This window comes from Pongo pygmaeus, chromosome 1 (genome assembly GCF_028885625.2).
Source record: "Pongo pygmaeus isolate AG05252 chromosome 1, NHGRI_mPonPyg2-v2.0_pri, whole genome shotgun sequence".
Classification (NCBI taxonomy): Eukaryota; Metazoa; Chordata; class Mammalia; order Primates; family Hominidae; genus Pongo; species Pongo pygmaeus.
In genome coordinates this window covers 97,733,604-97,749,731 of record NC_072373.2, presented here as the reverse complement: position 1 = coordinate 97,749,731, position 16,128 = coordinate 97,733,604, and the positions used below count along the sequence as shown (strand labels likewise).

The window sequence follows — 16,128 nt, the reverse complement described above, 5'->3', positions numbered from 1 at the left end:
GTTCTTTTTTAAATGATCAATGAGTACCCTAATACTCATTAATTTGAACATTAAGAAAGAAAATATGTAGCATATGTTTGGTACATAGAAGATGCTCAATAATGCATGCTAAAACAAATGAACAGCATCTAGGCCTTATGGGGCGGTCAAAAGATGGTCACTTATGGTTGCTACTTTTAAGGAGCTTATCCCTAAACTCTGACAAGTGGCCTGAGAAGGGCTTGCCATGCTAGGGAGCTTCTAAATCTGGAGTCCAGTTATCCCTGGGAATGAGGAATGGGAGATGACATTGACTGAGGGATTGAGTACAGCTTGACATTGAAAAATCAGGGAAGAGTTTGAGTTAGACAGATTTTTTCATTTATTGAAGGCAGTCATTGTACCATTCATTGTTTGAGAAGCAGAATAAAGCTGTGAACTAAATGGCAGTGGCCACTCCCTCACTGAGGTTCCCAAATAAGGAGAAACGTATGACCTCAAAAAGTCTCTTTTAGAGGTGCTCCATTCTCAATTTATTTATTACCTATTTTCGGACAAGGTCCCTACCCTCCACAAGCTTTCAGGCCAAATGTAAAGTGGATAAAAAAATGAACAAAGTGTTTGGTTAAATGGACATTCATTTAGCACACCAGATGAGGTCTGTGGACATCAGTCTGGAATTTGGGATTTGGAGGTGAATCAGACACAACCTCTAACCTTGAGAGGCTCACAGTCCACTAGAATCTCTGAAGCACTTCTTTGCATGAGAAAAGCTCATAAGGTCCAAAGCAGGTGGCTCTGAATTTCATCTCCTGAATCATTACTTTGCAATGAGATATGTGAGATACTTTGCTTAGTCCAACTTTTTCTTTGGTGTTGTCAGCCTGAGTTTCCTCATTCTCTGTGAAGAGATGTTTGTAGCAACCATGATGGAGTGAGAGGCAGGACTGAAGTGTATGGGCACTTACATGTGGTGTGTGTGTGTGTATCCATGCATGTACACACACAAACACACACACACTTATATACTTAATTGGCGGTGAGTACTAAAGCACAAAACAGCCAATTCCCCTGGTTTTTGGTAGCTGGGGGATAGAGAAGCACTTCATTACACCCACCGGTGTCCAAGTTTTTTTAGTGTGCCTTCTCACTGTTCCATGAAATGAAATGCATATGAAACAGCATACTATTTCACAAAGTTGTCCCTACTCCATAAGATTTCTTACTAGTATTTTAAAACATTATAAAATATGTGTGTTTATCTCTACAATTCTGATCCTATCAGAATGTGAGAGCTCCTGAGTAAAGAAAACCTGTACTCATCCTCTTGGTTCCCTGTAAAGTGGTTGTTCAAATAAATAAATAATTATGTTAGATGGATGAGTAAATAATGATGAATGCCAGGGTGATGATTTCAGAAGTTTATCTCCAAGTCCCTTTAGACTGGGAATCGATAACCTCCAAGGTGGTATCTCTAAATGTCTCCAGAACCTCTTCATTCATCAGAAGGTCTTGCTAGGACCTCAAATCTACACCCCTCCCAATATTTGTTCTCTTTCCACCATATGATCATTTCTCTGGTCAAGACATTTGATATCTTGGTATAATCTTTGATCTATCCCTTTTCCCCATCATATATACACAAAGGGACATCCAGTCTTGTAGATTATTTTGAAAAAACTCTCTTAAAGTTTTCTATCCTCTCTTTCCTATTTGTCTCATCTAAGCCCCACCTCACAAAGCCTGGCAAGAAAGACGTGACCACCTATTTCATGAGAAGGGACTGGCACGCAGCAACCCGGGCCTTAGAGCCTCAGCCCAGTGACCAGGTTCTTGGGATCTCAGGCCATCTGAGGCTTATATTTGGGAAAGGGTGTGACCTATTGAAGGCCCACAGGTCTTGGGCCCCAGTGAGAGGCCGGAGTGCTACTGCAGCTCTTTTGGAAGGAGAATGTCAGGAATGGCCCTAAGTGTTCCTTGGTTGTGAGAGATTTTCTCCTGCTCTTTCCAGAGACAAGGCTCATCTCTGAGCCCAGCCTGGGGACTCCTCCTATGAAAGGTGTCCCTGGTTCTTCTTCTTCATCCTTTTGGACACCTCTGCAGCCTGAGCTAATTCTGAGACTCTTCCTGGTAAGTGTGTCTGTGCAAAACCAAAGGACGTCTCTGGATTTGGCAGTTTTGTGGTTTTCAGATGTTTACTCTAAGCATTCTTGTACATGTCTTCTAGGAGCAGAATTGCTGAATCTTGGTGTATTTAGTAGCTAAGAATTTAAATTTATAATGGAGTGCTAATCTGCTTTTCCAAATGATTGAATTTTTATGCCCAATATGCTTAAATAAATTTGAAACAATCTACTCCTTTATAGTTTTGTACTGTTTGCCTAGAAAACAATTTTGGCCATTGTTTTCTATGTTTCTTAATAGTACTTTAGTTTCTCAACTAGTTATAAGAGAATTCATACTTTTTGTCTCTTCTTGAGCTTATTTTACTAGACTATACTTTTTAATGTATGTTTTCCATTTTGTCTAAGCTTTCAACGTTGGCAGTGTATAGCTATTGACAGTCTTTTATTTTTATATTTTGTTCTCTGCTTTATTACTGTTATGAAGATACATAACTTTTTAATTTATAATATTTGATGATAACTTCTCTTTTTTTAACCTAGATTAGTCTTGCCAGGATGGGTTTTCTGGGTATTTGTTGTTGTTGTTGTTGTTTGTTTGTTTGCCTATTCTGGAATTGGGACTCCTCTATTTAAAAATATTTCTCATTCTTAAGGATGAGAGTTCTTGGCAAGTTTTCCTTTCAACTATTTTCAGACCCCAGGGTATGGTGGTCAGGGAGCTACCACGGAGGATTAAGTTCCCTCTTGAGTAAAGCCAGGGAAACATAGAGAAACCCTGCTCTTGTGAAGAACTCAGGAAAAGGGTTGGGAATTAAATTAGTTTGAGTTTCACATCCTCATCCCTCTTTCTCCGACCCCCTAGAAGGTGGTAGACTACAATCTGAAAGGTAGGTAATATTTTTTGCCAGGGTGGGGGAAGGAGAAGTACTGAGGTAAAGTCCTCACCTGATGAGCTGGTTTCCTGATGCTTGGACTATAAACTGGGGCCTTGACCTCACTGGGGGCTTGACAGAGACACTGGAGCCTTTCCCTTGTAATTATTTCCAGTCAGAATCTCTAATACTCCCTAGCAGAGTATGAATTCACAGGCTTAAATGATAAGAACATAAAGTCACAAGCATTTAAAAAGATTCCATTAACATCAGAGGTATTAGAAATAATTCACCATTGTTTAAAATGAATACATAAGATTCTTTGATATTCTATGAAGTAAATTCTTAATTCATCAGCGCTTTTTGCCCCTAATACTTTTTAAAAAAAGTATTATAAATATACTGAATATGAAAAGAAATTGAATCAAAAGACAAGAAAAAAGAAATTGAATCAAAATACAAAACTCCTTATGAGATGTCCAAGGAATAATAAATACAACTAAATGTACAGTAAGGGACCCACAAGTTAGAAAATATAAAAGAATAACAACAACAAGAAAAACCCCTAAAGGGTAAGACAGAAGGTAATGAATATAGAAGACAGACAATGGAGATCTAATTTACATATAATTTGTATACCTGAAGAAGGAAAGGAAGACAATGAATTAGAATAAATACTTCACATTATAATTCAGAGACTTTTATCTATGTATGGAGTAAAATTCTCTTTCTTCCACTCAATGCAACCATAAAACCTGGGAAGACTGACAGGAACTAGCTAGTTGGGAGCTAGAAATCACAGCAGACAGACAGGGGAAGGACATGAGAATTCAAAAGGTAGAACTGAAAAGGTGCATAGCTTCCCTTTTCCTCCTTTGGTTTCTCCTGGCCTGAACTTAATGCAGGTGGAAACCTGGAAATGAGCGCTGTGGGGCAGATACAAAGTTTTTGAAGAAGTCAGCTAGTTCTGGCTTGAGGAGCAAAAGGGTAAGCCCATAGAAGATGTGGAAGTCTCCCATTTCAATCTCCTTGTTCTTTCATACCCCATATCTCAGGCAACTCCATGGTGGATGGCAGTGACAGCAGCTGATAAGGGAGCTAGCAGGAGTATAATGTGAGAAGAGGAACTCCTTCTCCATTTCATGGAGCTGTAATCCCAAAAGGGTGGGGCCAACTCCTATTGCTTTCTTTCTCTCGCTGTCTTCCCAATTCTTGGTCCTAGACATGGGCCTAGTCATATAAATGTGTGGCAGAGAAGGGCAACTAGAGGCTCAATTTCTGGCAAGAAGACCATGAAGGTGAGCCTCGCTGAACCTGAAAGTACTGAGGAGATTGCAGAGGGAGAGACAGAAGCTCAGGAAAGAGCCCCCATAAAATTGTTTATGAATTCCAGAGTTTGCTACAAGGACACATGTGCAAGGATCTGATCCTCATTAGCAGACAAAAACGTGATAACTTATTAATAGAGGTTCTACTTCCCAGATCTCAGGCTGATGCTGGTTGGCACTCACTCTGGACAGTTATGAACAGCACTACAAAAATTTCAAAAACTTAATTGATAATTGGAATAGTTTTACATAGAAGGTTGCCCGTTAAAATGAAAACATCAACATTTTCCACCAAATTTAAACAAGATCCAGAGTCTTGGTTAGAATGTTAAAAATATCCAGTATACAAACGATTACCTTACAAAAGAAGAACCATGAAAATGTCACTCACACGGGAAAAAACAATAAACAGAAACCAATGCTCAGATAACACAAATATTGAAATTATCTGGCAAAGACTTTAAAGCAGCTGTTATACGAATGCTCAAATGAGCAATTATAAACACTATTGAAATAATGTTAAAATAAAAAGTCTCAGCAAAGATAATAATATAAAGAAGAACCAAATACAAATGTTAACACTAAAAAACACAATAATTAAATTTTCAAAAAGCCACTGGATAAATTTCATAGCAGAATGGAGATGACAAAGAGTCAGTAGACTTGAAAATGGATCAAGAGAAATAATCTAATCTAAACAACAGAGAGAAAAACAAACAAGAAATTAGCAGAGCATCAGGGATCTGTGAGACAATAACAAAATCTATCATTTATGCCATTGAAATCCCAGAAAGACAGAAGAATGAGTGTAGAACTGAAAAAAATGTGTGAAGAAATAATGGTTGAAACTTTTCAAGTTTAGTAAAAGAAATAAACATACAGATTCAAGAATCAGAGTGAACCCAAAACTCATGAAATCACCAAGAGTGATCCCAAGCTAAGCTCAAAAAACCCTGGTAACATCAGCTGAAAACTAAAGACAAAGGAGTAATCTTGAAAACAGCCAGAAAAAATGATGCATCACTAAAACAGGAGCAAACATTCAAATCATTGCAGATTTCTTATCGGAAATCACAGAGGCCAAAAGAAAGTAGCTTATCGTTTTTAAAGTACTGAAGGAAAACAACAAAAATGACAATTGTCAACTAGATATTTATGTGCGGCAAATAATCTTCTGTCTTTCAACAATGAAGGTGATATAGAGACATTCTCAGATGGGAGAAAACTAAGGGAATTTAGGACCTGCCCACCTGGACATCCCTAGTACTTCCAGCTTTCTGCATGTATGGGCAATGTGGCTCCAGAACTCAAGGGCAGCCTAGATACTGATGAAGAGCTGCAGGTGCTGGCTGTTGAAGGTGAGAAAACACCAGAAGGTGGGGGGTGGGGTGGTCAGTGTGCAGAAGAGCAGTAAAACGGGACAAGAGATAATCCAGGTAGTACATGCATGTTGACTGCCAAAATTTCCCCTGAAGTATGTTCTTTATATTTTAAGAATCCTAACAGAAGACTTATATTGCTCATTTCCATTCTTCATTTAGACTAACTATGCATACATATCAAAGTTCATTTGTTCACAATTAGTTGTCACTCATATACATTTTTGCTTTATTTATGGTAAAATTTTTCATATTGTGTGCCGTCTCATTTTATTGCATTGTTTTCTGGGTATACACATTTATGTTTTCCTCAATTTTAAATATTTAAATTATTTTTTCACTCAGATAACATAATATATATTTGCTTTTATTTTTTCTGAATAAAGATATATGCTTTTCTTCTCCTTTCAAGTCTTCGATAAACCTAGAATTTGTCTGAAGTATTTGGTGATGCCTCCCCTCCCTTGGTTTTCCATGGTAGAGATAGATTGCATTGTTACCAGTATTCATGCCCTTATGCATTGTGACTTTGCAGTTCCCCTCACTGAGGAGCAAAATATATTTCCTAATCCCTTGACCTCGAGTTTGGCCTTCTGGTTTTCTTTGGTCAATAGAATAAGGCAGCAATGATGGTATCCCACGCCCACAAGGAAAACATGTCCAAGATAGCCTACAGGCCCCAAAAGGAGGAATGAAAGACCTGTGGAGCAGAGCTGAGCCACCAGCTGAGACCAGCCTAGGTCTCCATCACCCTGAAGACCTGCACTCTCACAAACTAAATCAATAATTGTTCTATGTATTTTGTTTATTACTTTGTCGTTGTGCGCTATAATTGAGGCCATAGTTAATGGATATATTCCTGAACTCTAATCTTCGTCTCATAAACCACGAAAAGCTTTGCAACATCTTAGAGACTTCCCACTTAGGTTTTAGCTTATTGTCCTACATATCCCCGACTTGTCAAATACCTTAGGGGAAAACTAAGTGTGCACTTGAGGGCCTCCATGTCTCTGCTACAGGCTCAGTTGATTTCTTTGTCTCCCAGCTATGTTATTTCCATGCTTAAAATCTGGATTCTCAGTGTTTTACCTGCCCAGAATTGACAAATACTCTCAGGATTAAAAGTGGTTGCAGAAGTCAGCTCCTCTCCCTGGAGTCTTAGCTCCTCCAGTTCACACTGCCTCAGCACTTCTCTGCTGCCTTCCAAAACACAATTTCTGGTTTAATCTGAATTTTATAGTTATGTTAGTTAGGAGAACTGGTCTCTCAATAACTATTTCATCTTATCCAATGAGGAAAGTTTTCAAGGGAAGGTATGTTTTGTAATTAGAAAATCTACCAATGTAATCAGTGTATTTACAGATTAAAGAAAAAACAAAAAGATCATCTCAATAGATGCAGAAAAAAACATTTAACAAACTTTAATACCATTCTCAATACAGACCTCTGAAAACCTGTAATCAAAGAGAATATTCTTATTCCACTAAACAGTAATTAGCAAAAGTCTGCAGCACGTGTTCAGTCAGCCTTCTTGAACTGGAACTCAGAAGTTTAGGTTATTTTTTCTTCATTTTGACTGACACTAGAATTTTATTAAACTTTTTTGTTATCAAAAGACATTTTAAAATCTATTAGAGCCAGGCGTGGTGGTGTGTGCCTATAGTCCCAGCTACTCGGGAGGCTGAGGTGGGAGGATTGCTTGAGACCAGGAGTTTGAGACCAGCCTAGGTGACATAAAAATATCTCTTAAAAAAGAAAATATATTAGGATAATCGTGCTTCTTCTCCTTGTTGGAGCTGCAGATAGGCACTTTTAAAAAAAACATAAAACTGCTTTCATTATATCGCCATTACATTTTTAAAGTCAGAGGGACCTTAGATGGAGAAACTGATGCTCATAGAGGTGAAGTGACTGATCCCAAGTCACAAATGAAAATGCAGGCAAAGCCAGAGCTAGAGGACTTTTTTTTTTAATTCCCAGTCTACTGTTGGACCCTAAACACTTTGAGGCTTGCACAAAAGCTTGCACTGTCTCCTTACTACCGATAGAAGGAAGTCAATTAAATAAAAATTTTTCTCCTAATTTTCAGCTTCATCTGCTGACTACAACTTGGCTTTTTAATATAGTCTTCCTCCTTCCATTTTTCAGCAATGCAAACCCTCAACTGGAGTCACATAGATCTACTTACTATGCATTTACTCACTTTAGTTGCACTTTTAAAGTGTGGAATCATGCATGCATCCCTCCTTGAAACATGTTTCTCTATTTTCTCCATCTACCCCAGCAGCTGTCTGTGGACTGATAAACTCTTGTCTGTCAGCTCCAAACTACCCTTCGGGGCTCTACTTCGTGATGTTGGCCTGGGCTTTGCAACTGTGGTTCTACTTTGCGGGCAGTCCTCTATTAGGTTTTGTCACTAGGGGGCGCAAGAGACGCGGAAGTCAGGAGAGAAAGAAAGGCCTGTGTCACCCCATAGATTTTTTTTTTTTTAAATCTGGCAGCAGCAGTTGGTTCCTGTTCCCAGTTTTCTCCACACTTCCAGAACCATCCTCTTCTCCTTTCCTCAGAAGCACCGACCCCACTAGCCAGTGTCCCACCTCAGAAGTTTGGGTTCTTGCTCTGCAGGTCTGTCCTCTAAATTCCTAGGTTTCAAGAAGTCCAACTCCTTTCCCTTGTTCCCTATCCTTAGTGTGGCAATAGCCACTCCGTGTGATGCTAGAATTCTCCATATTTGCCTTTTCAATCCTCTAATACCTGTTTAATCCAATGCTTATTGTTTCTGTCAAAATAAGGAGTGTTTCTGTTTTCCCGAATGGACACAGACTGATACAAATCTCTAATAGGTTAACATGGAGGAACTGATGGACAAAAAGAATATCCTGAAATAATAATGTACTTATTTCATTTTGTGAACTTGTAACAATTTTACTGGCAGAAAAATGTGACTTATAAAGTGAAAATAGGTCTATATAGTTCAAAAGCAATTGTACCTGATGTTTTAAGAAATCTTAGATATTTATACTCTTTCTTGCTAGCAGAAAGGCATTGAAATGTCAAATGTTTAAGTAAAATGTAAGAGCAAAACATAGTTTCTTAAAATTGGGAAGACTTTATGAAGGGAAAGAGTGTTAAGTATCCAGTTCTTACAGAAGATCTTTGATAGACACGGAGAACACCAACATTCAATGAATGCAATAGGATCCCTTATTTTGAAAAAAAATTTTAAAAAATAGTCCTCTTTAAAAAGTTATAGTTAATATATGTTTTTGAAAAGAGAAAGAGAAAGAGAGCGAGAAGCTGGATCACAGACTGAATTAGGAAGAAAGGAAACTTATTCATTTATTTCCAAGAAGGAACAGGACCATAGAGTCTTGAGAAAACAGATTCTTGTCTCAAGGGTCAGGAATCCTATGCTGCTTTATGGAGTCCCAGCCTAGGAAATAATATACTTTGATGAGATTTCGTTCTCTAGCTTCAGAAGAGTAACTCAGTATCTCCCTGGGAAGGATGGTTTGAAGAGACAGGGAGGGAAATGTCAGGAATTACCCTGCAGATGCCTCAGTATGGGAGGAACCACTTCCTGCTCCACCCAGAACCATGGCTCACTAAGGCCCAGTCAGGCGAGTGCCTGCCTATAAAATGTGTGTCAGGACCCCACTTCTTATCTGCCCTGACACCCTGGGGACTGCCTGTTCCACACTGGGTCTGACCAGGGTGAGTGGATCTTTTGGAACCTAGACAGAGCACAACTGAAAGGGTAAGTAGCTGTTGAAAATCACAGGCGGAAAGGAAAGACAGGAAAAAAGAGGGTAATAGGAGTTGAGATGTTGGCCTAGGAAGATCCAGCCTGGGAATTAAGAGTCCCTGGGAATTAGAGGGATTAGCCAGTCCAAATTCTTGCCAATGTCTGGCTTCTGGCAACTGAGTCAGCTGGCTGGGGAGGGATTATTCCACGATATTCACATCTCATAGATCCATTTCTAGATGCTTAGAGAAGATGGCAGAGGCACACAGAGAAAATGGCAATACCCAATATTACCGTGAAATGCCAACTGCTATCCTTTCCTCTACCTCAGATATAATTCCCTCCCTCCTTCCCTTCCCCAATCTCTTCCTCCCTCCCTTCTTGGCTACCTTTCTTTTCTCATTTATTTATTCATTCATATATTATTCCTATATCACCAACTATATATTGAGCTCCTACTAATTACCTGGTGTTATTCTAGACATTGGAATATGGAAGTATGCAAAAGAGGGGAGGATAATCCCTGCTCTTATGGTGCTTCCATTTCAGGGGGAAATCTACATTTATTGGACATCATATATGTGACAAGAACTGTGCCATATCTTAGAGACAGAGAAATGAACAAGATGGAGGCTTTGGCTTGACTGTGTGTGTGGGGGAGGGTGGGGGAGTTATGATTTGTTCAATATATCAGCAGCCCCAGGGTAGATTCCAAAGGAGGAAACAGTGATCTAAGATTTAACAAGTCTATAAAACACCTGTATTGGCTTTTAGGTTGACTGAACTCCCACAAAGATGTACTGCCAGCAAACCCAGCAGCTGTGCCAGCCTCCTCTTAAAGGACCCACTACCAAGTGCCCCCCAAAGTGTCCCCCTAAGGGCCCTCCTAAGGTGCCCTGTTCAAGTCTCTTCCTGCTGTGGGCCTAGCTCTGGGGCTGCTGTGGTCTCAGCTGATGATGGCATCAGGGCTCCAGCTATTGCTTTGGGGCTGCTGCTACCAGGACTTTGAGCATCACCTGAGTGACCGAAATACCAACAACCTGCACCAGTCTCATGCATCTCGTTCATCAGTGCCTTTCATCCCTTCAAGAGCTCTTGCCTCAGAGCATTGCTATGCCTGAGCTGTGTCTCAGAAGCAGCCATTGGCACAGTGACTTGAGGCTGGGCTCAAAATTTGCTCTCTTGAGGTTTGGATGTGATTGCTCTGAACAAGCTGCTTTGCCACAATAAATATTTTCAAGTTTCCTTGCTTCTATTTTTAAATATTTTATGTTTCCATCTACTTACCAATTCCCATTTCTTCTTCCTGAATACACTACTAAGGTTCCTAACTTTGGATGAATAGAAGAAAAATCAACCCTCCAACATAAAGAAATTAACTTTTAAAAATACGTAAATGCTTTGTTTTAATAAATAAAATAAGACGAAATAACCTAAAATATGAACACACCATTGAAATAAATAAATTAAGGATATAATGGTGTATCAGGGAAAATATTACTGTAATATGTTCAAAATATTCCTTTAAATAATTGTCTTTTAGGTGACTATGAAAGAAAATGTCCTTTCATATAAAAAGACATTGTTTCCTAAATGCTCTTATAATAAAATATGAGATAAATGTACAATTTTGTGCTCAGTCTCTGTGGCGGACCTAGCTGTTACATAAAAGAGGATTTCTGCAGAGGACTGCCATGGTTTCCCTGAGTCCAAATGAAGGAAGCATATTATCCCCTGCTCTGATTCTTTGTTCCTTCTCATGCACAGGTAAAGCTAATTGAATTAAGCCCTCTTGACATCCACACATCAAAATAGAAGCCCATTTCCAAATGTACAGTGATCCGGAGAGGATGCCTATGTGGTTCTTCCTCGTCCTTTTCACTCTTACAGCCTCGGGGTGGGGATGTCTCAAAGACACCCAGCTTACAGTTTCTCCAGCCTACAGAGACCCTTCTGATTGATGTGGTGGAGAGCTATTAAGCAATCTTAGTACCCACCTCTGTTGGACCTCCAGAATAGTCAGTCAGGAAAGGCCTTGAGAAATAAGGTTGGGTCTCAACGGGAATTCCTAGCAACATTTGAAAACCTGCAATGGGATAGTTCCACCCGCCTGAATGCCTATACAGATGTTCCTCAATTTATGATGGGTTTATGTCCAGATAAACCTATGGCGAGTTGAAAAATCCTAAGTCAAAAACACACTTAATATAACTAACCTACCAAACATCATAGCTTAGCCTAGCCTTCCTTAAACAGGCGTAGAACACTTACATTAGCCAACAGTTGAGCAAGATCATCTGGCAACAGCGTACACCATAGGGTATTGACTGCTTATGCTTGCAACCCCATAGCTGACTGGGAGCTGCAGCAGTGTGCCAGGCATCAACACAGACTTTCATTCACAGGATGTATTGCTAGCTTTGGAAAACATCAAAATTCAAAATCCCAAGTATAATTTCTACCAAAATAATAAAGTTGAAAAATCCTAAGTTGAACCATCATAAATTGAGAACCATTTATAATTAGTAATTATATATATTTTTTTATTTGTCAAGCTTCTGTCTCTACACTGAAACATAGTCACAGTGGGGAGAGATTATATTTCTTTCATATCATGTTGTATCTCCGGAGTTGGCCACATAGTCAACAATACTTGCTGAGTGTATGTGAGAGTGAATTAATGAACTCTGATTTTTGAACTTACTAATGGAGGACAGTCCAGGAAATCCTCAAATTGTTTTCTCTTTAGAGATGTTCTGTTTTTTTTTTTTTTTAATTCAGCTGATCATATCCTTCTCTCATTTACTCTTGTAAGACCTGCTTAATGATTACCTAATTTGCTCAGCACAGAATCTTTGAAAATAGTTCTTTGCTCTGGGAAATCCCAAGGCATGGATATGCAGTGATTACAATTATAATATTTAATTAATGTGACCTGTTCATCTAACACTGAAATTCTTCTAATTCCAGTGATTAAAAAGATAGGAATACTGGATATAAATGGACATAGGCAGTGAGGTTGCTGGTGTGTGTGTGTAGTGATCATATGTAATTAACATAGTTTTATCCCATGATAGTCTATAAATAGTGCTGTCTGGGTCATGAAAAATGATGGGTTCTGTCTTAGTTTTGATTGGGAAGTAAGTGCATAGATATTGCATAAAACTAGGAGGACTGGAGAGAGGGAGCACAGCATTCAGCTGGGAAGGCCCTTGGTCTTTGCACTTTGCACTTTGGTTCCACAGAGATATAGTCAGTACAGCACAAACAAGGCTGCTGACACTGCACAGTAGCTGGAGCTGCTTCCCATGCAGGGTTCAGTCACACAGGAAGAACTGGAGGTGAACATGGGGTGTGCACTGGAGTGGCACTGTGGAGGGCCCTTCAAAGGCATTGGCATTGCTGGTGGTGTTTTGTCAAGGTATCTGAGTTTGAAAGTGAATTGAATAATAAGTCAGAAAAATTAGAGCCAGGACGGGAATAATTTTGCCCTTTTAAACCTATTCACGGTGTGCTGGCAGACAGTTTATAAAATACATTAGTATCTAGTTAGTACCTGTAAAGAAACATATTACCCCAAGTTAAAAGTGTTAGAAGTGACATTCCTGAAAACAGAACTAATGCTAAATCAATGTTAATTTCTATCTCTCATCATTTCATTTCATATCTACAGACCCAATTCCTACCTACTGTATTTCATGAGCTTTAAGAGGGTATCAGTTGTAAGGGGCACCCTTATTTCATGCACCATAAGGAAAGAGAAAAATGTTGCAAATTCAACTATTACATGCCACCAATCATATGCTATATGCTGATTTAAGGGCTGTTAACAAATGTAAGAAGAGTGTATCATGGAATTGATGAATTAAGTATAAAACCCATCTTCTTTAGCTCATATAAATATGTATGTAAATACTAGACGGGCCATTCTTGCTTTGCCCAGAACACCCCTCTGTTGTCCTGCTCCCTATCGCAGGGCCCTCTTCTCCTCTCGTATTCCATACTCCTGGTGTTGCTCTTTAGACTCCCATGTGGTTCTGTCGAGAGCCAGTTCAATGGCCCCCAGTGGTAAACTCACTCTGGCAACCAGCTAAGGAAAATGGCAGGTCCCAGATGAGGCAGAACAGATGCAGGGCAGTGTTAGGAAATCTCTTAAAAGTTATGCTAATATTAAGATCTGAAATGAGTCCCAGTTCTTGCAGGACCACGACATGTGAATTCTCCAACAGTTCTCTGCCTGGAGTTCATGCCCCTCTAATGTCTATCGCCAAATATGACTTCAGCAAGGAGCCATTCTGGACCTGGGTTCTGAAGCCCCACTTTCCTGTGAAATCATCTCTTGTTAAAAATTAGGGGATAAAATTGTCCAGAACTTAAAATTAAGCCAAAAAGTGATTTCTGATCAGTCTTTTAAATTTTCACTTCTTCCTAGTAACTAACAACCTTGCCTAAGATTTATAAGACTCTAGGTTTTTTTTAAAAAAATTGGTGGGATGATTTTGCTTACTATATATGGTGTTGATTAAGGCTCAGACTCTGTAAAGCTAGATTGAACTTACAGAAGATTTATAACCTCATGGTTTCATTGCCTTTTAAAACTGTAACCAGTATGTATCTAAATTTGCAATCTTGTTTTAGAATTTTTTCCTCTGACTGTATATACTTTGTTATCTCCAATTCTTTGAACCAGCATTACCATCATGCTGGTTCCCATATTAACGAGTGAAAAAAATCTTTGATATATGTCTGCTATATATTAACATATATAAATATACTTTTAACTTTTTGGAAGTTATAGTTAAATAAACCCTTATCTCCACACTTACTCTTTTGGGAGTGAAAACAGGCCCAAACCAGACAGTGCCAGACAGTATCGACAAGAAGATCAAAAGGGCTACAAAGATATAGTAAAGGGAAAATTTGGACTAGTGAATCTATTAAATAAGGTGAGATACATCAAGATACATGGTAAGGCTTTTCTTGTACTGTGGCTAAAATAAATTTCCAGCATTTTGTGGGGAATAATTTTCTGGAATATATGGAGTTTAAGTTCCCAGGGAGACAAATCAAGGAGCTACATGGAGAGACCAGCCTGCAGGATACTGACTTTCCAGGTGAGGTGAACTTCAGATGAAATGTCTGAAATCACCCCCAGGCCATTCTTCTCATGACACCTATGTGCTCCTTCATGAGGTCTTGCAATCATGCATTGATCCTGCCAACATTCGTGTGGCAATGGTTTGGCTGGTCCCTGAGGGAACATGGGCAACTTGACACAGGGTCTCCTGGCTCAGAGGGATCGCATATGATGGTGTGAGGACTGTGGAGGCAGAAGCAAGAATACTTGCAGGCAGGTGTTTCTTCAATGACTTGTGAACCAATTCTCAACATGTCTGATATATAAAGGGACAAAGTGGATATGTTAAAGAGCTGCTTATCTCCCAAGTCTGGTTTCCCAGGGGATCAGATCCCATTAGCTCTTCCATCGCTTATTCAACCACTCAATACAGATGTTCATGTATGTGCATGTTCATTTCACTTGCACTTTGATATGAATGCAGCATACACACATACAGTGCACACACGCACACACACACAGGCTTGCCTCCCCTACTTCCTCACTTACAACATTGTTACAAATATCTTTGTCAAAGAGTATGAGGAAGCTGAGGGTGATATCACCAAGAAGACAGTGGAATGAACTAACATCTTTTAACCACATTGGGAAATAGTAACTCAGGAGGTCCAGGCCCCAAACATCATCTTCTTTGGTACCCATGTTTGTCTGCAGTCATCTTCAAAAGGGCCAAAATTCTACAGTCCTTGAGGTCATGGGCTACGTATTATTCACCTCTATATCCGTATGTTTGGACATACATGATCCAAGAATGTTGTAGGCTTTCAAAGAATGCCTTTTGAATTCACTGCCCTGGTCACACTGTTGACTTACTTTATCCTTCAGGTAAAAGCTCCCTGAGAGCAGGAATCAGATCTGATAATAGGATTGGATAACTAAGAGAACAGAATCCCTCAGTTAGAAGCTGAATGGGAAACTATGCTTTCTCCGCATCCTCCCCTCCCCCACTAAGTAGGCATTAGGCAATGTGAAGGCGCAGTCTGTTTCTGTTTTAATCAGAGGTGTGAATATTTTTTTCAATTCTAACATCTTCATTGAGACGTAATTCACATATTGTATAGTTCATTTGTTTAAAGTGTAAATTCAATGGTTTTCAGTATATTCATAGAGTTGGACAATCACCACCACAATTTTAGAACATTTTCATTACTCCGCAAAGAAAACCTGTATCCCTTGGCAGTAATTTCCCAATTTCTCCCAGCCTGCTAAAGCACCTGGAAGCCACTGATATTTCTCAGAGGACAGGCAGAAACGTAAAAGGAGATACAGGGAACAGAATCTTGTCCAGGCTCTTGTTCCTCCTTTACCTCATATTGTAATAAAGCTCTGATTTCTGACTCACTAAATGTCTTGGTCATTCTCTTCTCTTCTGAGATTTCTAATGTCTTCCAAAGGTCAGGGCCCCAGAGAAATTCTCTTCATGAGGCAAGGACAGGACATGAATAGGTGATACATGAAAGGCTGCTCCGAGGAACTGATTACCCCAACTGCAGAGTAGATGGAGCTCCAAGAGGATCACCTCTGGCAATGGCAGCTTTGACTTTCTCCCCACTAAGCCAGAC

The 16,128-nt window shown here is 39.4% G+C and overlaps 1 protein-coding gene across 4 annotated transcripts in view; it reads left to right on the top strand.

The window, feature by feature from the left end:
* LOC129016189 (late cornified envelope protein 2B) overlaps positions 1 to 16,128 on the top strand; it is a 56,749-nt gene that overhangs the window by 28,733 nt on the left and 11,888 nt on the right. For 2 of the 4 annotated variants that reach the window (XM_054455318.1, XM_054455298.1), the window contains exon 2: positions 1,991 to 2,109. The exons of 1 other annotated variant lie outside the window; for it this stretch is intronic. The gene's annotated coding sequence lies outside the window, so the exon portion shown is untranslated. Of the gene's footprint in view, positions 1 to 1,990; positions 2,110 to 5,498; positions 5,664 to 16,128 lie in introns of all 4 variants that reach the window. One more of the 4 variants, XM_054455309.1, reaches the window with a different exon arrangement.